Genomic DNA, 26,311 nt, shown 5'->3' with positions numbered 1-26,311 from the left:
TGATTCGTATAAATTCGGAGCGCTTTTATATTTGTTTACGTATCTTCATAAGAATTATACAATCGTCGGTCTGTTGTAATCGTGAAACTTCTGAACAAGTTGGCTGATTGCGTTTATGTCATACGATATATTTATATGCCGAAACGATGAAAACGCGATGAAACGAGATATTTACACATTACTAGCTGACCCGGCAAACGTTGTGTTGCCATATAAATAAAAAAATGTTAAGGATGAACAATCCTTTTCACTTAGGGTATGAAAAATAGATAGTAGCCGATTCTCAGACCTACTGAATATGTCTGTAAAATTTGGTGAAAATCGGTTAAGCTGTGTCAGAGGCGTACGGTAACTAACATTGTGACACGAGAATTTCACATATAAGATTTAAGAACAAAAAAATATTTTTAAAAATATTTTATTATATGTCATATTCATAAGTTATGTTTGATATTCCAAAACTTCCAAAGGCAAAGAAACAGATGCAAAACGACGACGAACTAATGAACTCAATATCGCTGAAGAATAAATTATGACGAGTTAAATTTTCTTTTCATTTGAATGAAATGAAGAAAATATCTACTAATTTTAGCACATTTTTGGGCACTACTTTTCGGCATATTTGTGTATATACTCTATGTATATATTCATCACCACACACGAGATGATGAATCAATTCAGACGTAAATATAATATTAGGTAAATTAATAATTATTTTGATCAAAATAATTTCTCTTCAGAACATGCGATAAATAAAGTTATTGCTGTGTACGTGTGAAGTACGGAGAAACGAAATTCGATGTAGGCACTGAACTAAAATCTTCTTTATAAAACACCCTCATTCAAACTAGTAACATCAAACATATATTATCACAAGTATTGAACCGTGATAAATAAGCACGAATAAGCATAGGTGTAGATGAGAAAAGGGCTAATAGGCAAATATAATACGTAGGGAGCGTAATTCACTAATTTAAATGTGAGCTTAGAACCGCTTACATCAGATGTTTATGCGAGCAGAATTAATTATTAACAAGAGCTGAATACGAAGCTTCTTCATTACGTGCACCTAATTAAAAATAACGGTAACAGGCACCTGTTGTATAGCTATCGGCTAAACATAAGCGATTAAACGGGGCAACTTTACTAAAGATATGTTAAAGACTGATAGTCAAATTATTACCGTGCTGGATTGATATGCGAAGAGTTCCATATTCAAAAATATTGTATCGTTCCAAAATTTGTCATTTATGAATTTCAAATAACTACACAAAACATCTTAATGTAAAATTATGATCTGCTTTCCATAGGAATCACAACGTAACTTGTTATAGAAATATTATTATTGTACATAGTATATAGCACATTGCTTTATCAAGAATCTGGATATGAATCGAATAAACGTAACACAACAATATAATTACAATGAAAAAATGGAACATCAGCAAAAAAATTAAAAATCTATTTATCGCCTATATTTCGCTCGTCCACGATCCGACTGTACCACATATAAATTCATAATCACAACTATGTATTACAAATTACATACCTGTTTATGTAAACATAATATAATATTATGGAGATCAATTTGCGAATATTTACCCAAAGCCTCGATGAAATCATGAACTCGCTCCATCAAACGAGACTCATTAATTTTATGACGGCAATAAACATGTTGGACTACAGCAGTAAATTAAGTGAAGCATCCTGTAAATAAAGTGCGGGGATATTTATTATAATATAAATAAAGTAAAAAAAAGTAAGATTTAAAGTTAAAAATGTGTGATATAATGATGGTATGAAGTTTGATTCCAGAAACACCACCGTCATACTTCTGCCTAATAACAGCGCTGCTTTGTTTTAGATCGAAAAGTATGATAAGAGAGATATTTAAACGAAGCATTCGAACTCAGTCCTCGGGTGAAGAAAGTCATCTATGGCCGACTTTAGATAGAATATAAAAGATACATAAACCTTATATGTTTTATGAAACATTAACTACAAAGGAAGCGTTAAAATATAAAAATAATGGTCATCTCAATGATCTAACCAAAAAATACCTAATACGTCCAAGCAGAAAATGCTATAAAACGGCAAAAGCACTCAAATGGATTCATGCACTATTTTAGTGCTTTTGCTAGTTGCTTAGTGCCATGAAATCATTTAAAAATATTTTTATTTTTAATATAGGAGTAGCAGACGAGCATGCAGTCCACCTAGTGGTAAATGGTTACTGCCGCCCATGGACATCTGTAATCAACCCCAGATAGGATAAGATATTCCTATCGGTTGACCACAGATGCGCCGCTACCCTTGAGGACTAAGCTGGAACGCTTCGGAAAAGTCTGTCTCCCTTACCAGACCCTTCAAAACGGAACACAGCAGCGCCTAACACTGATGTTATTAGGTAGAAATAGGTGTGGCGGTGGTGCCGCCGGAGTCGAACCACCTTCATCAATCTCATTTTATTTCGAAGGTAAGATAAACTCATGCTTAAAACTACCACATTACTTTTATTCAACATAGCTACTAAACCTTCATAAAATTACTCATTTAAGTTACCCCGTTCCGTATGACCGCAATCAAAATATTTGGCGGTCGGAGCTCAAACTGACCGCTAACGGACCTCCCCTTAAATATTCTATGACCCACATTTACTACTTTACTGATACTCGTATATGGGCTGTATATGTTGTGCCTACTTTTGTTAAAGCATCAGTCTAAAAGATCGTATTTATGAAGATTTACAAATCGTAGTTTGTATCGATTTCAATGAAAAGAAAATACAAGTATCTACAACACTTATTGCCAGAGTTACGTAGCCAAAATGGTAATAATAGAACCCTTATAATTCCATCATGTCCGTCTAATCGTCCGATCTTACATGATCTAACTCGAAGGCATTACATAGATGCAATTCAAAATTCGTGTCACGGGTGTCCTGGACAGTATGAACGCATAGAGACGAATAGACAAACACCTATATATGTCCGATCGAAGATCGAACCCGCAACCCAGCGTGTATCAGACTGGTATAGTGACCGTTCTGCCATGCGGAGCGGACCACGTCACACTGTTTATTTCAAATCATTTTTTATTTAAGTATCTTCATAATCATTTTTTATTTAAGTCACCAACGAACATCTTATACAATACTGAGAAGCAACTGTAACAGAATATAGTAACAAAATGGAAAACAGTTAATAACGTACCTATTCCTAACAGGCAGGATGTTCCTGACAGACATTGTGGTCCGCGGACAATACCCATCACTGTTCCTTCCGCATTTTTTCTGATAAATCTTTGTTTAAATGCACTGAATGCAGTTGCAACGCTTTGTTTGCTGGTGATGTGACTGTCTTGAAGCTGCTTGTTTCAAAGACTGAAAGTAATTGGTTTTCTTGAATAGTAAACAGTGGGTGCCGCAAGTGTTGTTACCTTTTATACATTTCGTCGATTAGAAACTCTGGCACTGACATGCTTGCATATTTCTTGAAGTGATTGAAGATAAAGTAGTTTTAGAACTACCACATAGGCAGCCAGAGGCCCGCGGGCCGCACGTGGGCCGCGATCCTGTCTTTCCGGACCGCGGATCTCCTTAGAACCTCACTATACGGCCCGCAGACCTTCATAGTGTCCCTTCAATTAAAGAGGCTATTTGATTGATTCTTGATGACTTTATACTTTCGAATACGATATAATACGGTCAGTTACTACCTCTTGTCGCTACTATGTGGCCCGTTTTGCCAAAAGTTTGCCGAGCAATGGCCTATTGCTATATAAAACTTTATTCGGTCCACCTGGCCTGATCAATATTCCGAGACTACTACAGGAATGTAATTTAGAAAATATACATTATATATGTGGTATACGAAACTCTACGTAATTCTTAAAAATATTCATGTAATTGAGTATTTGTGCCGTATCCAAGAAAAATCTTTTACGCAAAGCCATTTAGTCACATAAGTACCATCATAATGATACAATCATCTATCCGGGCGTTAAACCCATAAACGACATAATGTGTCTGCGATACCATTATATCCATGTCCCTCGTAAAACGGTGGACACCCGAGTTATATGACACTTGTGGCGACCACTGATCAGTAAACTAGCTAGATGGGTTCATGTCAATGTTTTAGTGGTGGTAAAACTTTTTGACGTCTGTCTGGAGACTCTGATGCCACTATATTGCTAGTCAGTGAATTGTTTTATTTGTTTCGCTGTAATAATTGACTTGAACATTAGGTTGATTAGTGCGCCGTATAACCACGAATCGGTTTTCCCCGCTTGTCTATAAGAGGCGAGAAAATGTATATGGTCACTACGACTTAAATTTTTCAAATAATTCTATATAATTTCACTTAAAATCTTACAAATCATTGTATGTAAAGTAAAAGAGTAAAAGCAAAATTCTAATATTTTTGTTCGATCTACTCATTGCTCTACTTGACTATACCCCTGCCGTGTTCTGACTGAAAGGGTGAAATAAAGCTAATTCCAGCGAGATGTTCAAAATGCTTCTGTCCTCGAGTTTAGCTTGAACTTTGGATCGGTGTAAATATCTCTTTAAATGAGATCTACATTTTATAAAGAACTTCTGTCTAATTGATCTATATAATATAAAGTCTTCTGACTTTCCGTGTGTCAGTAATAGAATCTTATATAAAAATATCACTCGAAACCAGATACCATATTTCCAAATAAGATTTTGGGTTATATAATTAATTCATACCTAAATCGCCGTATAAGGCCACATTTATAAATATTTTGGAATAAATAAGCGTCGACTTGACTTTCCACCTTTGACGGGCTAAGCCCGGGTTATTTAAATGCTATTAACACTTGGCCAGTGATAAATGAAATATTGGACGTGTCTAAATACTTCGTACTTCATTTATAGAGACGGTAATAACTTGGTGGTTGTTTCCATGCAAAGTGAAAATATAATTTCAAAGTTATGTGCGTATGCGAAATTAAAGTTCTTAAAATTTGTTGTATTTTCAGCAAACGCGTTCAGCAGCGCAGTGGAACAGAAGTGGATTGTTTGTTTGACATTAGGTAACATTAAAAGTTTGAAGGTAGCAGCTTCTGTGGTTCCACTCCGGCATACATTTCCAAAGCATTCCAGCTTGAGTAGTAGTTGCCACTATCCAGTAATCAGGTGAACTGCATGCTCGTCTGCTACTCCTTTATTACAAAAAAAAGTTTGGTGCTTCTCTACTCTTCCATTATGGAAGAGTAGAGAAGCATCGAATGAATATTAAATGTATTACTTACATCGGCTTAAAATAAAATTATGATCTAATATAATATTCATATTATACTTAATATTCATAAATCACACATTAATGGGCCATTGAACGCAATTATGTTAAAACATATTGCTACGGAGATTCTTGCGTAGTTTCTTTCCCATCTAATTGAGACATAAATCAAATCAAATTGTGTAATGTGTACACTCAATGTAATCTCATTACTTAGTATTAACCTAATATATTTTATTATCTAACAATATTATAAAAACAAAATTAAACTGTTTATAGATGTTACATCCAAATATTAATTTCTTATCCTCGATCTATTTCCTGGGCGGCGAAATTATATTCACGCCCAGGGCGGCACATTTCATAGGGTGGGCAAACAAAATGTTTTTGCTTGTTTTTTTCAGATGGCCGATCGGACCCACTTTTTGATATGATGACATGTACTACCGTCCTACTTACTTTGTGCTCTACCTTCATTGTTACTTTAGAAATGATACACATACCTAACACAAATTGTACACATTTCGTAACGAGATCTGTGCCCAGCAATACGTTGATAGTAACGATGACGGATCATAATTATCAAAATGAACCCTAAAATCATCTTCTTCATCCTGTCATTTTCAAACAACATCTCATTTTTATTATCTTTCACAAAAGCAGAATTTCAATAAAAGCGACTTTAAAACAACATTCTCATACGCTTTTGTCCATTGGTTCATTATTCACGAACAAACACAAGGTAATTTCAGTCATGGCGGCTATTCAATTCGAAACAGACAAATGAAGCCGCAGACAGCGTCCACAAAAATAGAAATTAATTTTAACTTATTAAACAAACAAGCCCCGCTCGAACTGTTCGCTTATTTATGAAAATACGGCCGTGTATAGGATTTAACAGGGCTCGCAAACATTTGCTATTGAATTTTCTGACGCTAATCCAATTATTCATTACCGTTACAATTTGCAACGGGCGGATAGGAGGCCCTATTTCTAAACTCACTCGATATTTTCTCTCCCATTTATGTATTTGTTTCTCTGTTTTTACCTGCAGAGAAAAATGTCTTTGAGCGTATGTAGGTGTTTATGTCTTATTCTTTGACATTCTTGACGGATTGCTATAGATGAGGCGTCGTTGGATTTCTCTAAATTGTGGAATTGACATAGCATAGAAGAGTATGGTTTTCCAAGTGATTTCCCATGAGCCCACGGAGGTTCGAGGAAGTCAAACACCAGTCATTAGGACACGAGAAGTCGTGTGTGTGTTCTGCACACTCATCATGAGGGACATCACCGAGATGGGTCCTCCCTCTCGGACGTGACTCGCGTTAACACAGCGCCGTCTGACGTTGCCGGGATGTAAATATAATACTAACGTTTCTTATGGCCCTAGCACCGAGCGTCCAAAGGAACAACGCGGACGTTTAGTACATGCAGCAGTACATAGTAGTCCGTACATACAACTTCAAGTCCCCTAGACGCAAGATAATCTATAAGATTGTCTCTGTAATAGGAAAGATAATATTGTGATGCCTCGGCAGTCGAACCACGCCTAGAAGAATCGATGTCAACCAATTACTGTCCCACTATTGGCTACGGGTCTCGTCTCAGAATGAGAAGAATTAAGCCAAAGTCCACCGCGCTGGCTTTTTAAGATCTCTCAGGTTTCCTCACGATGTTTTCCTTCACCGTTAAAGCAAATACTAATAAATTCTAATATGCACATAACTTTGAAATAATCAGATGTGCGGCCTGGGATTGGAACCTCGGACTTCCACGATCGAGGCTGAGTTTCCACCAATAGGCTATCACTACTATGCTTTGGAAGAATCATCAGTAAACAAAACTCTTCAAGTCCTTATTCGTTTTTGTATCAACACAAATTGTAATTGTTTATTCCACCATAACGCCCTATCGTACATGTTAAGAGGGTCACTAATCCCTCTATTTCCCGTCAATGTTACCAGCAAATTACTGAGGCAAGCGACTGACCGCAACGCCTGGTAATAGCTCGATTAGACCTTAAATGTTGCGGATATTGTGATTTTGACAGCGTTTTTAGGCTTCCGTAATAATCTTTTTTATATAATATAGGAGTAGCAGACGAGCATGTAGTCTACCTGATGGTAAGTGGCTACTGCCGCCCATGGACATCTGTAATCAACCCCAGATAGCATTAGATATTCCTACTTGAGTACGGCCACTGATGCACCGCTACCCTTGAGGACTAGGCTAGAACGCCTCGGAAAAGTATGGCTCCCTTAATACACCGATTAAACCAGAACACAGCAGCGCCTGACGCTGCTGTTATGAGGCAGTAATAGGTGTGACGTTGATGCCGCCGGAGTCGAACCACAAAGGGTTCTACCACCTTCGAATCTAGTAATCGATACTTAACCACCTATCTGTCCGTCCGTTTTGGTATTTTGAAGAGTTGTATTTTTGGTTCCAATAAATTCATTTTAAAGGTATAACATGCTGTATTAAGCATCATGATCTCATAATAATCTTATTATACTTTCGGATTAGGCCAACCACGATCAATTCAAACATTTACCCTGTTGGTCTCACGTTGACGAGCCATATGGCAGATCGGTTCCGGGTGAGATTCACAGTCAGACACATATCAAACTGTTGAAATTACACGCATGACACAGGAAATAGACAGCTTGTTTATTTTCATGTTATTCCATTACTTTTATTAAAATCACCCATACTCATCATGAATATTGACTTAATACACCGTAATTACTCCTTTATATTCAACAAACGGCAAACAATTATACGTCAGTAATAACCACTATTGAACTGTAGAATCAATTTGTAGTTAAATCATATCCAGCTGTCAATACTATTTGCCCATTCGATATAACTTGGCCGGAGAAGTAATTATAATAGAGAGCTGTAGGCAGATTCGTATCTGCATCAGCTGTTTAACTTGCGTCTTTTGGCGTACATTGTCTAATATATCTATAGTATTATCAAGTTGATGTATCTGTTTGTCAGAGTAACACCTACATAAAAAGTCAGAATCAATTTTACCAACTGAAAATATGAGTTTATTCGTTTTCTTTTACGACCATATGCTTCTTATAGGTGATCATGTAATGTTTGTGTCAAGAAATATTTTCTGTATTTTTTTCGAAATTGTAGACTCTTCGTTGATCAGTTGGAGTCCAACTGCTATAAAACCAAATAAATAAAGGCAAATGTTATATTTGTAATAGAATGTCTACTTACTATGATTGTCAGGCACGCCAAAGAATGATACACACGGTCGAAACACAATATCGTTCGCTGGTAAAAATGTTCTAGACATCAGTTCACACGTCCCCGACGATATAAGCCGAACGTGTCATACTTTGGTGAACAAAAGACCACACCTCCACGCCCATAACTCTCCAGTTATAGCTTCCTGAGTGCGAACCAAAACGAAACCCGTGTATCCGAGTTTCTTCCGTAGATAAGTGAGCTTTATGGGGATAGCTTTAAGTTGCGGCTCTCAAATGGGCCTTATCTCCAAATGTTCAGACTTTAATTTGAGGTTAAGTTGGCCGAGCTTTTTATTTTAGGGTCCGACGTTTGAGGAATCGCTATTATGTTTACTTTGGGGACAACACGAAAAGCCTTTTGGCTTTTATGATAGTATTTTAAAAATAAATTGTTGCAGAATAAACCTTTACGTACCTTCACCCACAGACTTCCATGTCTTCAAAAAAAACGAAATATGTAATTATTACCACTAACTAGTGTTTATTACCACGCTTCGTACAAAAATAAAAAAATACCTACCTATATTCACGATAACTAACCATACATAATATCATAATTATTATTAATTTAAATAAGCTCTAACGGACTACTTTTATATTGCCGCAATATCACAGCCCGGCAATATTGATATAATAGTTTGCAACCAATATCTAGCGAGCTATATTGCTACCACACAAAGCCCTGCAGCAAGAGAGTATCTCCGGCAATATTTTGGATATATTCTCAGCAACATTTTTGCAAAGTGCAATTTTCATCATCCGTACAGGAACAAGATGAAAAATAATGTAAAACTTTAAGACAGATACAATGAGGCCTTCAATAAAAGGCGTTTTAAAAAACTATCACTCCAGAAATATTTCTTCATTATCTGTAGCGATTGACATGTACCGTTCCATTTTAAGCAATAAACAGTCTATCAGTTACCTTTTCACATTGGACTTATGTGAGGGATCTCCACTTGAGTTTTTGTGAGGTTCTGTATAAAAATGCCATCGTAAAAATAGTCTAGACACATCATTTCGAGATATCGGCGCGAGATATTTCAGCCCAGGAGAAGCTTGCGACGGACAGCTAAATGGTTGAATGGTCATTATAAATGCCTTTGAAGTAACGATAGGCTGTTTTTTAAATCTCGGGCTCTTTAATATGGGGCTTGTAGATCCGGGCCTAAAGGCGAAAATGGGATTATATACCTACACATTTTAATTCTACTATTACTACTATGTATATGATATTTAGACAGTAGATGCATTTTATTCACTTTATCTAATCTTTTCTACCATTACCTACCAAAGAGGTAAAAGTACGAAAAATACAGTCGGTTCAGTGTTCATTTAAAATGTAAATCTGTATAAGAAATACAGATAGTTAAGCATCGTTAAATGTTATCAGGAATATATTGGATAGCCGCTATGAGCTAAACATGCGCTCTTTGTACTATGGCGGGTATTCTAAGCCATCGTTTCTTATTATTACCATTGGGTACCACTCAAACTTTGTCTAAGACCTTAAAGTCGTTTTAAAAACAAGTCAAACAGGTTGGTCACCAGCACTTTCTTGAACCAATCAAAAAAAGATCCAAGACCAATCGTGGCACCTAGAATAATCACAATAGGATTTTCTATACTCATAGCCACACACTCGAATTAACCTTGTGCCATAGTTGCTGTAGACGCTCACAATGCTATTACAGGAAAATCTAAATTATCATGTAGATTTTTTTCTGGCCGGTAATCGAACCCAAAACTCTACGTTTAAGAACTTAGAAAGATTGCAGCCAGCCAGTTAAAGTGCGTAATAGTCGCTTTTATAGTAAATAGTGGCAATGGTAAGCGGATTCCACTGAAGATATTAAATGACCTCACACAGCTTAACCTGTGGCTTTGCACTGCCACAAATTCGGTCCAGCTATGATTTATGGTGCCTCGGATGTCTTAATAACCCGCTCACATAAATCAAGGATATTCTTTGAACTGCATTCCGCACATATAAATTTTGCAGTGGATGTTTGGACAGTTATGATACGAATACTTGAACTATTAAAGTAGTAAACAAACGGTGAACGGCACCACCTGATGGTAATGGCTACTGCCGCCCATGGACATCAGATAGGATTCGATTCTAACCTGAATTCAGCCACAGGTGGACTAGTATCCCTAAGTACTAAGTTGAAGGAAGCCATGAATTGACTTAAACAGCTGACAATTCTGTCAGCCGGCTGATGGCTGTCATGCTGTAATTTACGCGGAATAATGCCGACATGCGCAGTTAAGACAGTTATTTTAATTCATTATATTTTTGCTACAGTCTATATTTTTAGGTCAATTCAATCATATCATATCATCTTACTCAAGAATTCCGATTTCAGACCTCTGACGCCATACCACAAGTACTTTTGTATACAAAAAAAGATAAAATGATTGCTTGCTAAAAGCTCACTCCATCACAAGTCAAAGGAAAAGAACTCAATGTTATAACCAGATTGAAAGCAAACAAACCGACTTCATCCGAAATTTAAACTGAAAATGTCACTCCACAATTGGATTTGGAAAGACAACTACATATTTAACATTTACATTTTTATACCAACTGTTCTTTTGTATTTCTTAGTTCCGTATTTAAGATCCGCTATAAAATTCTTAATGGAAATATGTGGAAAGATGTTACTTTTATAGCAAGTGATAAGTGAAATTAATATTAAGTACGCATACATTTTAAATTATCAGAGGCACGTGCCTGAGATTCAACCTCCAAGATTGAGAGGCCCATATTAAATTACTAAACTATCACTGCCTACCTATAAAAGTAGAAAACCTATAAAAGGTAGAATGAGTATCGACGAACGAGGTGGACCGAGGCGGAACCACTACCTCACCTACATCTAGCGTAACGCGATTCTTGCATTTCGTGTATTTCGTGTATTTGCATTTCGTGTAAGAGTCTGGAAGTCCGCTAACTTGCAAATGAGGCAACCATCTTAGGAATCGCAACGCATCTATGACCGACTTTTGGTAGCACCTCTGTTCTGTATGTATTTAGTTAATTACAGATGTCCATGGGCGGCAATGACGTCATCAGGTGGACTACATACTCTAATCTCATCATCAACCCGTTATTGTCGCAGTGCTGGCACGGGCATCCTCTCAGAATGAGAAGGATTAGGCTATAGTCTACCGCGCTGGCCAAGTGCGTATTGGTAGACTTCACTTACATTTGAGATATTTTTTTAAATCTCTCAGGTATGCAGGTTTCTTCATGATGTGTTCCTTCACCGTTTAAGCACGTGATAATAAATTTCTATTACGCATATTTTTTTTAATGGATCTAGAGGCAAATTTCTTAACCACTAGGCTAACACTGCTTGCTAGACTATCACTGCTTATACAGTAATCTATAAGCAGTGATAGTTTAGCAATAATAATATAACTAAATAGATTGTATAACATACAATCTATTGTACATATACATATACAATCTATTCGTTCGTTATTTAAATTTCATAAAACATCACATATATTCCATCACTCTTTTTCTATATCACATTTAATGCTATAAAAAGTATATACAATCTTCACTTAAACCCACACGTGACTATGTTTTACGATATTTCTTAGACCCAGATTCCTCACCGCGGTATCAAGGCTCGGCACTTAATTCCGGATAACGGTGTGTTGGGAGAGATTGCGCAGTTACGCGCCCGTAAATCGGGGAGGGGGAAACTACCCCTTGTTACCTTCATTTGCTGACAACTACCGAAGCCTGGCCGAATAACGTGTTGTACAAGAGATAAGTATCTACATTAGAGGAACTATATACTTAGAGCTATAACTAAAAAACTAAAGCTCATTTTAAATGAAGTAATCTAACGATAGACTCCTTAATGATTAGGTGGTAAAAGACACTACTATTTCTGCTCTTTAATAGAAGTTATAGCGATTCTGTATGTTGCTTTGAAGAGTAAGATAAGGGACTAACAAGCGACGCATTCCGACTTAGCCCTCAGGGACAGCAACGTCAAGTAGGGTTAAGTATTGATTAAATTTATATCCGCATTCGGAAGTAACCACTTACCATCCATACCATTATTTACCATTACTTGCCATATGTTCACGTATAATTTCAAAACTACTTATATACTATTTATACGTTCCACATGCATATCTCACCATTTTATGACAACAGGTTGTGGTTTCCGCTCATTATTAAGCAGATTAATCGCCCGCTGCCTTACTGTAACAAAAAGAAAAGAAATTTATTAAGAATTGAAAATGTTTAGCAAACTAAACCAGTCAAGTGTGCAATTATGGGCTGACCTAAAATAAATTATTTTCAAAATCTATTTTAAAATTATTTTGAACTAGAACCTGAAGCCGATTACCGATATTATGTTGCAACTCCTTTTTTTTTTCTTCTCGAGGGGGAAACCTTCAAAAGGTACCCGACGACGTGGGAGCGACGCCGGGTTATGTGGGATTTTTACCGCAATAAAACCCCCCCGGTGGCCGTCCTCAACGCTTGTTGGAGAACTCCGGGATCTCCAACGGAACACAACCGGAGCCCTCCAAGCGCGATGCCCAACGGGCTCTACCCTTGGGGGAGCAGTTTTCGCTCTTCCCACACCACGTAGTGTTTACGACGGTATGCGACCACGGTTCGAGCTCCCACTCTTGCCACCCGCACCCCGGAAGCCCCCTTTTAGTCGCCTCCTACGACAGGCAGGGGATACCGTAGCCCTATTCTAGTCCCGGAACTACAGGGACAATGTTGCAACTCCTAAAGATTAAGATGGTCGCCTCATATGTAAGTCAGTCGGTATCATCGTTTCATCCTAGAAATAGATCTGGAGGTGGTAACTCACTATTCGAACGGGTAACTACCACCCATAGATTAGTAAAGATTACTCACTCCTAACAAGAAAATGTACCCAGTTTTGAGAATTGAAATAGTTGCGTAAAAAAGTTTTGCCACGTCTCCGTACTAAAATATCCCTAAAATATTTGAAATAATTATTTATTTATTACGTAAATTACGCAATATTAGTTATTTATTCGTAAATTTTCTCTAAAAATGTTTTTATTTGTCAAGAATTCAAAAAAAGAACTTACTAAAATAAGCCGTTTGTGGCTTCATTCAATTTCAAGGCGGCGAAGTATCTTTACTAATCTATGCTACCACCTTTCAATCTAGTGAGTCTATGTATTATGATAATTAATATCTAACGTCCGAGGCAATGCTATGCTTTTTAAAGACACTTTATACAATAACAACCCCACATTAGCATTCACTGTGTCGTGGGTGCCATGGACACAGAAAGAATACACTAACACCTAGACCCAAAACACATAGTAAAATTCATCATTCAGATATCCGTCTTACTCCAGATTGAACCCGGAACCCTTTGCGCGTCAGATCGATATGGTGACTACTCCGCCACGCGGGTCGACAAGCTTAACGTATTACTTCCGTAACATAGTATGAGCGAACAAACAGTTCTATTGAGTTAAAAACCAACTGATAGATACAGATATTCCCGAAAGCTCCAAGGGTAGTTACTTACGAGCAGGCACTCTCCCTCTAATTTACGGTCGCATAACGCCGCAATCTCCCAACACACCATTATCCCGGCTCGAGTTAAGTGGAAGCTCTTCGCAAAAATTAACTACTTCTTACAAACATTCTCGTGCCAGTAAATATTCTTATTCTATTTATCTATCTGCCATATACAGGATGTTTTTTTTAACGTACGCAGATGGCCAAATCCGGAATTATAAGGAATTTCTGTTTAGTTATACGAGTGACGGGTTCTGTTTAGTTAAACGTAAATTGTATCGGTAATTTGATTTCATATTTTTTTTGATTAATATTAAAAAAAATAATAATATGCAGATCTTGTTTTATTGCGCTACCTGATAGTGTCGCTGATTGGGTACAAAACAAATACAGATCTGTGGTCGCTGATATAAGGATTATATTCTAGAAAATAATGCTACTTGCTATTCCACAGGAAAAACGTTATTTTTTTAAGAATCACTTACATTTGGATCGATGTGCATTAGTTTCAATAGATAGACTTGTTCTTTTACCATTTATCGCTATTCTATACTTTTGAAAAAAAAAACACTCTGTACATAAAAATTGGTGTTGGTAAACATTTACTTGAGATACGAAACATGATATGAAGATGTACATCTACATATTGAACTAACGTACTTTTTCGTCGCTTACAAAGTTCCATTACCTTCACTTTTATCACAAAGGAAATTGGTTTTTGTATCTTGTTATAATATCTAACTTACTCACTTTTCCCTCTGACTAGCATGTGACATTGATAAGTACAAGATTTATTTATTTATTTTATGGTTCACCAGCACAAGATACACCATCGGTCCTTAATTTCTAACATATAATTTGTTGTTCAATTGTTTTCTTGCAATTACAGGTGAACACAGATTTCGAACATACTTCATAGAGAGCCTCTATCATCTATTCCAGGATTTTGACATTAAGCTTTTCAAAAAGGAGCATACAAAACTTCATCAAAGTTGGTTAAGCGTAGGCGACTTGATGTTACATATATCTTCCACTGCTACTCTGACTACTTTCCATCAAGTATCTCGTCTCTTTTACCGATAAGTTTAAAATATATAAAAAAAAAAAGTTCTCCATGTGGAGTCTTGTGGTAATAGCTTTAAAATATTCCAATTTACGCCAATTATTAATACAATCTTTCCTATATTCTGCCTATTGAAGCTATACATTTGACAATTTCTTCATACAAGACTTTGTCATTTCGATCTTCTGTAGGTAAAAAAATGAATAGATTATTGGTAACGGGAAATTGAGAAAGACAGAAGTCTTTCTATGTATATAAAATAGACTTTTCTATAAACATCAACTATTTATAAAAATCAACTATGGCGTGATCGATTCAATGTAGATTTACAAAATCTTTTTTGATCGTCAATACCTTACTCGCAAAGTATTTCATCTATTCAGCGTATAACAATTACCATACAGCGATACCAACTATACCATCATTATGTTCTCAGATCGAGCACAACCTACAATACACTGTACCTATGCACTGTCCATCGTACGGATTAGTGCACCTCTAATCCTATTACACGTATAATACGACACGATTAGTCCGGTAGTCTTGCCCTTTGATTGTTGTGGTGCGATACATAACTACGGGTTTAATTAATATGAGGACTTAATTAATATTGTGTATATACAATTATATTAGCTACGATATATATAGGTCGACTTATGAATCGATTTGAAGATATCTAGAGCATATCTATTTCTGCCTAACAACAGTAGTGTCAAGCGCTGCTGTATCTGATTTGAAGTGTGTGGTAAGGAAGACATACTTCTCCAAGGCATTCCAGCTTAGTCCTCAGGTATAGCGGTGCATCAGTGGCCGAGCTAATTTAGGAATCTAATCTTAAATTAGGTCGGCCACTGATGAACCTATCTTATCTGGGTTTAATTACAGATGTCCAGTAGCCACTTACCATCAGGTGGACGACATGCTCGTCTGCTACTTCTTTATTATAGAAAAGCATATCCTACCATGTCTTATTGTAATAGTGAAAGTTTTCGTCGGAAAATTGACCCGCGTGACGGAGGGGTCACCATACAGATGTGACGCGTGAATTTTGGTTTCTGTTCTTGGTCTGGGTGTTTTGTCCCTGTAGTCCCGGGACTAGAAACGCACTAGCCACCGGGCAGCCACTTAGTGCCCTAAGAATCCTACATAACCCGGCGTCACTCCCACGGCTTCGAGTACCTTTTGAAGATTTCCCCTTCGTGAAGAAAAAAAGGGTCCGGGATTTTGTGCATTCGTCTTTGTATACCCATGGCACCACAACACAGATACTCCTAATATGGGGCTGTGAGGGTCAATCAATTATTCAAGAACCGATCACCGGGAATGTGACATCTTAAATAAATTCACAAGCCGACAAGAGCGTCTGAAAAGTCAATTTGCTCCACTTTGACGGTTAATAAAAGCTTTGATAGAGGCTCGATCTGAATTGCTAATGTTATTTTTCTTTAAATTACTCCGCTGTGGCATGGATTAAGTGTCCATTATATTAAAGACTGGCTTACGCCGCGGCTTTACTTGGGAGTAAAGTTTGTATTTTTAACGACTTTATTATACCAGGCTTTACTTTGGTTCTGCTTAATTTTCAAGTTACGCGGACATCGAACGATGGCTTCGAGTACAAATATATCGTCTACTACATTGATGTAAAACTTAATATCTGTCAATTGAAACAACAGTGATACTACTTAAGCAGAATTTGACTCTACTTTGTCGTGTCTTTTCTCGTACTGTTTGTTCTTATTGCAGTAGTTTGTTTCAGTCAATAAGTTTATTCGGTATTCCAAGTCCCAATTTAGTTGTTAGAGGAAACACTCAATGCCTGATTTAGAAATCAGGTGCATTAGATATTGGATAGTCTGATTCAGACAGGTATTATAATATTCATAAGCCGTTAAAACTTAGATATTGTGAATATCTTCACGACTGTACCAAGTCTAGTTTAGTTTCAGATAAATTTTAGCCTAATTAATGAAAATGCTATGATTAATAATCTTATGATAATAATTTACCGTTATCAAGACATAAAAGTGTCTTTACGTCAGATAGATAATAACGGTACTTTAACTCTCTCCTCGCCCCTCTCACGATATCAAACAAGCCCTTTATATTCAAAGATTGTTTACCTTATCGACGCCTTATTGCGTCGGTGGCGTAATTTTTTATTACGATCATCGGTCTGAGCTCATCAATTTACTAAAGTAATAAAAGCCCGGAAGAGCTTTAAGGTTTTTACTGAGTGCTTTTGATCAGAATAATCAACGAACGCCAGTCTCTGCAAGAATAAGATCATGAAACGGGCAGCAATTTTAGAATTTGTAGGATTTTGAAGTATATTTGCGTTAAGCACACAATTTATTAAACTCTTAATGTACCTGTTTATATACATGTAATATTAGCGATAATTGAACTTATATACATTTCTAATAAAATTATTCAGAATTTACTACCATTTATATTTTTATATTAATAATGATAATATACATAATTGTACGTATTTTTACTTTTTATTTAAAAAAATATTACTACTTTCTACCTTTACTAATCAACACTATATTATTTTTATGACCAAATGCCATTTAGTGACAGATACATATTTATACCAAGTTTTTAAGGCGATATTTCATCTATAGTTTATTATGTACATTGTAATATAACAAAGTTTAAAAATAATAGATATGTAGAAATAATAATATTTATATGAGACATTTAAATTCCAACACATTTAATACTATTCTAATTTATTTACTACTCAACACCGTCATAATCACGCACTTGACATTTTATTCAGCGTCGTTCTGATAAGAAAATGAAGATTAAGCTCTTCACCTAATGACAGCGTTGGCCTGATGAATAATTTATCATGTTTACGTCCGAGGCCACGGCCGGCTCTAAACACTCAATATGTCAAGTGGATGATAACATCTACGTAAATTATTTATAAATTCATTTTGAAAAATTACCCTGGAGGACACCCACGCATAGCTAAAGCAAGTAAATTAGGGACCGTCTTTTGATTAAAAGCGGCATAAGTTGTAAGTTAATGTCCCTGTAGTTCCGGGACCAGAATAGGGCTACGGTAGTAAGAGGCGACTAAAAGGGTGCTTCCGGGGTTCCGGACGGCAAGAGTGGGAGCTCGATCCGCCCGGCCAGCGAACTCGGGATGGACAGCGGTGTGTATGATCGCATGCCGTCGTGCACACCAGACGGTGTGGCGAGCTACATGCTCACCTGGGCGGAGCCCGACGGGGCAACGCGCCAAGAGGACTCCGGTTGCGTTCCGTTGGAGATCACGGAGACCTCTACGCAGCGGCGAAAATGGCCATCGGGGGGGTTTTAGTGCGGTAAGAGTCCCACATAACCCTGTGTCGTTCCCACGGCACCGGGTATCTTTTTAAGGTTTTCCCCTCGTTAACAAAAAAATAGTTACAAGTTAAAATGTGGTTACCATATTCAGGTATTTTTAACTGAAGGAAGGTAATGTTTCTCTAGCATATGTACGTATGTCTCATTCTATGGCCCGCCCTACAGTCCAAAGGGCTCGACGAATTTTAAAAAGATATGTAGATGGATGTGCCTATATGTTTGGGAGTGACATAGGCTACGGTTCTTCCCTTATGAATTAATTATTTTTAAGAAGTCGGGTTCTTTGTTTCAGTAGTAAGTAGTAGTAGTAATTAGTGAATAATAAATGATTAGTAATAATACTTGGTTTAAACAATAATACAGTCGCAGTATATATGATAAAGTAGAGACACTTATAAGGCGTTCTAATATAGGATTCAATTCCATTTTCTTCTTGCATAATCCAATAGAACTTTTTCTTTTTGTTTTTAAATCTTTGACTTTTCCTGCTTATATTTGTATATATTGTAAATATTATTTTGTATAAAGATTCTTTACATTTACATACTTCAAGATTCGTTCTACGGTGATTTCATGACAGTTTAAACCCGGGCGTAAAGTAGTAGTATTACCATGAAAAAGTATTCGTTTGGTGTTTTTGTTATGCGTATGTTTATATTTCCTTTATCCGTATTAAAACAGTACTTTCCTTTTGCCTCTGCGCAAACGTGTAATTAATATGAATAATATTTTAGCAAGCTCTAGTAAGAGAGATTATACATTAAAATTTGATTTAATTTTACATGCTTTATTGGATCTTAAGATATTTTTTAAGGAAAACTTAATATTTCCTTAAAAGAATCTTTGAAATTAATTTATGAAAGACATTAGGGAAGGACGTAAAATATTTATGTGGAACACAAATATTATAGAGTTTCTTTCGCCGATTTATATTCACAAACAAAAATTGCAAAGTAAAAGAAGATTCTTGACTTCCAAACACAATTCTTTTAAGTATCTTATACGAATAGAATATTTTTATTTGCTTTGATCGAGGAAAAGTTGTATAACGTAATAATTTTCGAATTAATAGCGAACGTAGTATGTCAACTAGTACGAAACATATCAACTGTATCGCTTCCTTTGCGGACGTGTTTCAAATTTCGCCTGTCAAGATTACGACGTCGGCGCTGAAAGGGTTAATTTCGTTTCGCGAATTTTATTAAAAAAGTAAGTAATATAACTTTTCAGACACGTTGCATATGTTTTACTGCGAGCGTGTTGCGAGTAAGCGAATTAGTATTATAATAACGCGCTCTATAACATCGAGAATAGCCAGTAGAATACCAAATACGTCATTTAGTATTTTTTATAAAATTAAAGATTTTTAGAATTTTTTAAAAATTTATGGCAAACTTTATGTAGAACGGGGTTTCTACCTGACCCCTAAAATAGACCCATTGCTAATCTTGAGGACCAAGATATTCTCATCATATGTAAGTCAGTCAACATCCACATCCTTCCAACCAAACGCAAATACATAACGAAATATTGACAATGTAATTAATGGAACCTAATGTAAATTAATGCCGCTATCTCTAGTACTTTGCGACGCAATCTCAGGGCATCACATAGTGCTTTTATTTTCTTGAAAGTTGTATGTGTATTTTGCAATAAATAAATAAAAAAAAAACAATAATAATAATTAGTGGCGAATAATCTGTGTTTAAAAGCAAAACTGTGATGCGACGTCGAGATTAATATTGCTTATTACAACAAATACAAAATGTAAGCGAGATAAAGTCTATCGCCTATCGTTTACACCGTAAAACCGGAACAAATGCCTAAGATCAAGTATAACATACGTATCAACGCTGGAACGTTCGTGTGGTTTTCCGAACCGCCTTCGCTAAGGCGTTTTTTGTAGCTTTTTACTTTTTTGACCCATTTCACGCAAGAGACCCAGAGAGAGTCAGATGTTAAAAGTGATTTTCATGTATTTCCTATTTCAAAAACGAAGTTAATATTTTCTTGGCAAGTAGCACTGAAGAGGATTTTAGTACTTTTCAGTTTTTCTCGTTATCGGCGAAAAAAAAAATCGTAAGAAGATATACATGCCTAAGAGTACTGTAAAAAGTTATGTAGTAAGTGAAGTGTACAATTCGCACTTAGCTACCATAGTGGCCTTCTTAAAAGAGACTCATGCCAGTTAGTGGGACTGTGTTCATAATGAAAGCCCCTTAATAGATGAAAAACTTGTGTTAACTTAAATTATGCCGTAAATAGCAGTGATAGCCTTTAGCGTAACTTTCTGCAATGCAATTTTTATTTTTGTGCTAAGTACTTACCACCTTTCATTTATTTAAACGATGAGGGTAGACCTCCCGAGAAAATCTACACGCCTTAGAGATTTTTCAAAAAAGTTTTCAACATGAGTAAAGTCTACCAATTCGCATTAGGCCAGCGCGGTAGACGGAACATCAAACTACTTTCGAATTACTACTTATAATGTGTTTAATAATTTAAATTCACTAACTATTATTATTAAACGCTTCAAACGTTCTTGAGTACGGTGGCCTGAATCCACATTTAGATTCCAACGTCGCCTCAACTTCCATTACAAGTGTTCCTATCACTAATACTAAACCGATCATCCAATCGACTTCTATGTACATGTAAAGTACATACCTACGCAGGGAGGCACGTACTTAGTTAAACTTTGTATCGGATTCGAAGTTAGGACTGTAGTTGAGTCTATCTGGTGTGTACGTGATTATACATACCCGCTCGTGAAATAGCGAAACAAAACTACTTGTAAATCTATTTTGTGTAAGAGTGTGCAAAATATATTATATGTATGTATGAATGTAATGTATGTATGTCTTATTCTTTGGCATGACCAACCCAAACGGCTTGACAAATTTATTAACACACTTATAAGGTGTGATCGTCTAATATCTCGGAGTGACATAGGCTATCGTTTAACAGTCGGGTTATTTATTTCTTTATTATTATTCTCTTAACAAGTAGTTATGAACACGCAATTTTTAAAGTTTTAAACGTGGTAGAACCCTCAGTGAGTCAACTCTGACGGTACCACAATAATCTATTTCTACCTAATAACAGTATGAAACGCTGCTGTGTTGTGGTTTGAAGGGTGTGGTAAGGGAGACATACTTTTTTGGCATTCCAGCTTAGTCCTCAGGGGTAATATGTGCATATGGGCATATTATGTGCATGTGGCCGACCTCATGTAGAAGTCTAATCTTATATAAGTTTGTCTTACCTAGATGGTTAACTTACGTCATATAATCGCTTATATTATAGTTTCATGTACTGCAAAGAAGTTTCTTAAAATAAATAAACGCATTAGGTCAGCAACCCTTCTAGATCTGTGATCAACTTCTCGGTATAATGAAAGTGAACAAAAAGTTTCGAGATGTCATTAGGGGAGTGCGGCGTTTGGAAAAAATATACCGAGAGATTCCCGTACACGTCTCGGGAAACTTCTAACCGTCTGGGAATTTGGGGCGAAAGTTGGCGATATTAATTTATATTTGTAATCCACTTCCAATATAACGGTGTCACTGTAAATACCGATCAAGTAAATAAGGTAACTTGTCTATATTGTTTTCTGTGCAATTGTTTGGAAGATGGTAGAGTCTTCTGTGTTTCGACTCAAGCGGCGCCACCGCCCTACCTATTTCTGCTTAATACCAGCAGTGTTAAGCGCTGCTTTCTGATCTAAACTGTGTGGTGTGAATAAGAATGCCTTGGAAAGAGACGTGCACTTTTCCAAGGCATTCTTACGCAAGCTCGGTAAGCTTTCTAATCTTATCCAGGATTGATTATAAATATCCATGGGTGGCAGTAGCCACTTATCATTCGGTAGACTGCATGCTCGTCCGCTACTCCTATACCTATTATATAAAAATACGTATTTACGCAATTAATCCATTTATAACAAATTACAAGTGGTGGAATAGGCAAAAATGCGACAGCTTAGTGGTTCGAAAGGCCTCTTTTGGCGATTAAAACCCAGACAGGACCCGGGCGTTGTTGTGTATGCTCTCAAAAAACTGTGTTAAAGTATCAAGCGTACACACATTATACAAATACAATATATATGGAACAAGTGATAATGATATTTATAGGACACAGACACGTAAAAAATTTTATTGCCCATGAGAATTTTCCTTAAACGACAACATGTGTAGTATTTTGTACCTTGTCGTTATAAATAAATTTGTATGGTTATTTTTCTTACAGGTATCTTCGAGTTTTCCATATTAGTATTATCTATATTTTCTTCAAAATATGAATAAAAGTAATAAGAGTTGATTGAAATGTAAGAGTGTTTTTATGGGGGTGATATATTTTTTTGTGGTGGGTGTAAAATGTGACGTGTTACTTTTTAATAGGATAGTAGTTTGTGGTACTGTTTTGGTTCATAATACTACGGTAAAATAAATATGTATGGATATACTAACTAAGACATTATGAGTAGTTAATACATCATTGACCTCACGAGGGCTCCTGACTTATTTACTCAAATTAATTCTTATGAGTGACAGTAACGATTCAAATAACATTAGGAATATTGAACACTTATAAAATGGTATAAAATTAAACATTAAGGTTTATCCTTCTATAAAAAATAAAACCTTTATTTCAAGCATCTAAAGACCCATATAATGTGTGTTAGTAACAGATTACTTATATGCGATGGTACTTGTATTAGAACTGTACCATCAGTTAACAGCCATCAATAGATCGCTATAAAAGCACATAGACAGACTTTTTGACTCTGTGACTCTTTTAAACCAAAAATGTCCCTTGTGAAAATTCTTCGTATAATCACGTTTATTTTTCAATTATTTTCAATAGATACGTTTAACATCATATGTAACAAGAATGAAACTAAACACTTTAACTAAACTAACTAAAAGTAACGCGCTTTAACAAAACCGGGAACTGACAAGTTGAAGGAACTTTTAGGGACTTGCGAAGTTGGCGATAGGTCGTTGAAATTTGTACGGAACCAAAGTTCTCAACAATGCAGAACATTGCCATTAATATGGAAGGGTTCACACGACCCTTCAATTTAAATTAGTATAGAGATTATCATGACGTGTAATGTATGGGTGTATGATGTCACAAATAAGTTATAAAATCATGGATATTGAACTTTAAGTACTAAAACTGACAGGTTTAAATATATTTTCGATAGCAAATTTAAGGTCTGATACTGAACACAAGTATAAGTACTTAAAAGTAAAGAACTGAGAGAACAAGATTGGTACTATTATTTTTTTTGCGCTTCCGTAAAAGGGTATGAATTCCAGATGAATTCCATACGAAACGGAAATATTAGTTGTCAAAAGTGGCTATGCATTTGTGATCCAATTCACGTAAGAAACCTGTTTATTGTTTATTTCAAATTCACACAGTTAAGTATTGTTAAAACGTTCCTAACGTTGACCGTATGTATCGAAAAAATACACAATTATTAAATTACAGAAAAAACAATCTTTTAATTGGCCCCAATGCGGCATTTCTAAATTATTGAAATAAAAACATGAAGCATTAGTTCGTGCTAAATAAATTTATAGTTTGAAACGAATCTTAAGTGTAGTACAAAAGCTAAGAATTTATACTATTCCAACCCTTATCTCGGTGGGTGCACACGAAGCTTTTAACTTAGTTCTTAATACTTAGGCGACACAGGTCACAAGTTTATATTATTGAAGTGAAAACTTCCTTAGCGGCGTTGTGAACTTTTGGTGATTCGTAAAAAATGTGAAACTCGCGTCAGAACACGTGGCCTGATCGAAAATTCGTAAGCCGGCAAAGCTAATTGCAAAAGTCAAGATATCATCCAGTGTCAGCATAGAAATAATATGTCAATGGGTGTCCCTTTAATTTTTTAATTATTAAATTTTATTATTCAGGTTAGGTTTCGAAGGATTTCACTTTTACCGGCACTCCCGGAGTGCACCACGTTGATTTTTATTTAAGTGTGATAGTTTGGGATACAGCTCAATGCCACTCCTATTTTATTCCTTATTACCCGACTGTGGGGGGCAAGTAATGTTTTTCGAGCATATGTTTTGAAGGTGGTAGAACCCTTTGTGGTTCGACTCCGGCGGCACCACCGCCACACCTATTTCTGCCTTATAACAGTGTTGGGCGCTGCTGTGTTCCGGTTTGAAGGGTGTGGTAAGGGAGACATACTTTTCAGTTCATGTTCATACTTACATAAGTATGTCTCATTTTTTGGCACGCTGTAGACCCCAAAAGGCATTATGGATTTTAGCATATGAGTTGTTGTTGGGTTCGTACAAGTTGTGGGAGTGTAATCCTAATAACTCATATAATAAATTCAAATGCTTGAAATATTGCCAAGGGATAGGATAGGTAATAAATCCTTTTAAGGTGTCACTCACCAATCGATGTCATCGACATCGGACCGCGAGCGAAGCCGCGTGAAAAAGTATAGAAGTAGCATATTATTATGTGACCGGGTTTTGTAATTGTATTAATCACTTCGAGATTGGAAAAACCATAAATTTATTTGTATTTATATTTGTATCAATGTTCTTTGAGTTCTAACTTATTGGATTCGATAACGAGCGATAATTGAGTCGCGTCTGTCAAATTAGTTCATCAGTGGAACAAGTCAATTATGTGTAAATAGTTTAGTATCGCTAATTGAAAGGTGGATTTAACGGCTGGATGGATTGATGATGATGATGATCGTGGATTGCTAATTGAAAGGTGAATGTAAAAGCTCGCATGTCTCTATGGTGACAGATCTGACGCTAAGAGTACCAGGTTCAATTACCATTCAGACACCTTAATGATATTAGATGACAGATGATATTAGATTTATACTAGCTGACCCGGAAAATGTTGTGTTGCCATATAAATAAAAAAATGTTAAGAGTAAACAACCCTTATCACTTAGGGGTATGACAAATAGATAGTAGCCGATTCTCAGACCTACTGAATAAGCATATAAAATTTGGTGAGAATCGGTAAAGCCGTTTCGGACGAGTACGGTAACTAACATTGTGACACGAGAATTTTATATATAAGATGAGCCGTAATGTTTACTCGGTTTCGAATATGATTATAGCTAGATTATATGGTGTGGTTTATCATCAATCCAATACTATCTAGGCATCTCTTCTTGGAGTGGCTGGAGTTTAGACCATGGTTCATGTGGTGGCCCCACTCTGACCTAATGTCATCTTTGAGATTTTTTTGTTATACAACTCTGAGTTGCATAAGTTTCCTTACGAAGTTTTCGTTCATCCTGAAAGCTTGATAGTGAGAAGTGATAATTCCTAAAACGCACATAACTTCCTAAAATCAGGTGCATGTGATGGAGATTAAAATTCCGAAACCCAGGCGTGAGGAGCCAAAACTCAAACGTTGGGCTATCGCTATATTAAGAAGGCCATCCAACCATCTGCCTTTTGAACTTCTTTAGAACTGACTGGTATCTCCATCTGCTATTTATTGATCCCACTTTTAGCGATCATGTTTTCATAATTCAAGGTTTTCTCGCTGTCTTCTTCAGCTCATAGGGATAGCTGAGATACAAATTTTCAATCACACAAAAATGTTCACAATTAAACTTTCAATCGTGAAATAACTCGTTAATATTAGTATCGAGCGCTCGCAGAATACACCCCGAGTGGAAACGTCTAAATTTAATGGGGAAATATAATTAATGCCTACGTTTCGCATGGCTGTTACTAAATGGAGAATTAGTGTTTTGGGTTAATTGTGCTGCCAAAATTACGGAGCG

General features: G+C 36.2%; 1 protein-coding gene across 2 annotated transcripts in view; it reads right to left on the bottom strand.

The window, feature by feature from the left end:
- LOC140751658 (protein O-mannosyl-transferase TMTC1) overlaps nucleotides 1-26,311 on the bottom strand; it is a 159,853-nt gene that overhangs the window by 101,071 nt on the left and 32,471 nt on the right. Inside the window, exon 2 of one of the 2 annotated variants that reach the window (XM_073085632.1) lies at nucleotides 12,707-12,770. The exons of the other annotated variant lie outside the window; for it this stretch is intronic. The gene's annotated coding sequence lies outside the window, so the exon portion shown is untranslated. The remainder of the gene's footprint in view (nucleotides 1-12,706; nucleotides 12,771-26,311) is intronic. 2 annotated transcript variants of the gene reach the window in all.

The sequence above is a fragment of the Epargyreus clarus genome, unplaced genomic scaffold (genome assembly GCF_041222505.1).
Source record: "Epargyreus clarus isolate Ecla_fem2 unplaced genomic scaffold, WU_Ecla_fem_2.2 ptg000023l, whole genome shotgun sequence".
In the NCBI taxonomy this organism is placed as follows: domain Eukaryota; kingdom Metazoa; phylum Arthropoda; class Insecta; order Lepidoptera; family Hesperiidae; genus Epargyreus; species Epargyreus clarus.
This window is presented reverse-complemented; position numbering and strand designations above follow the sequence as displayed.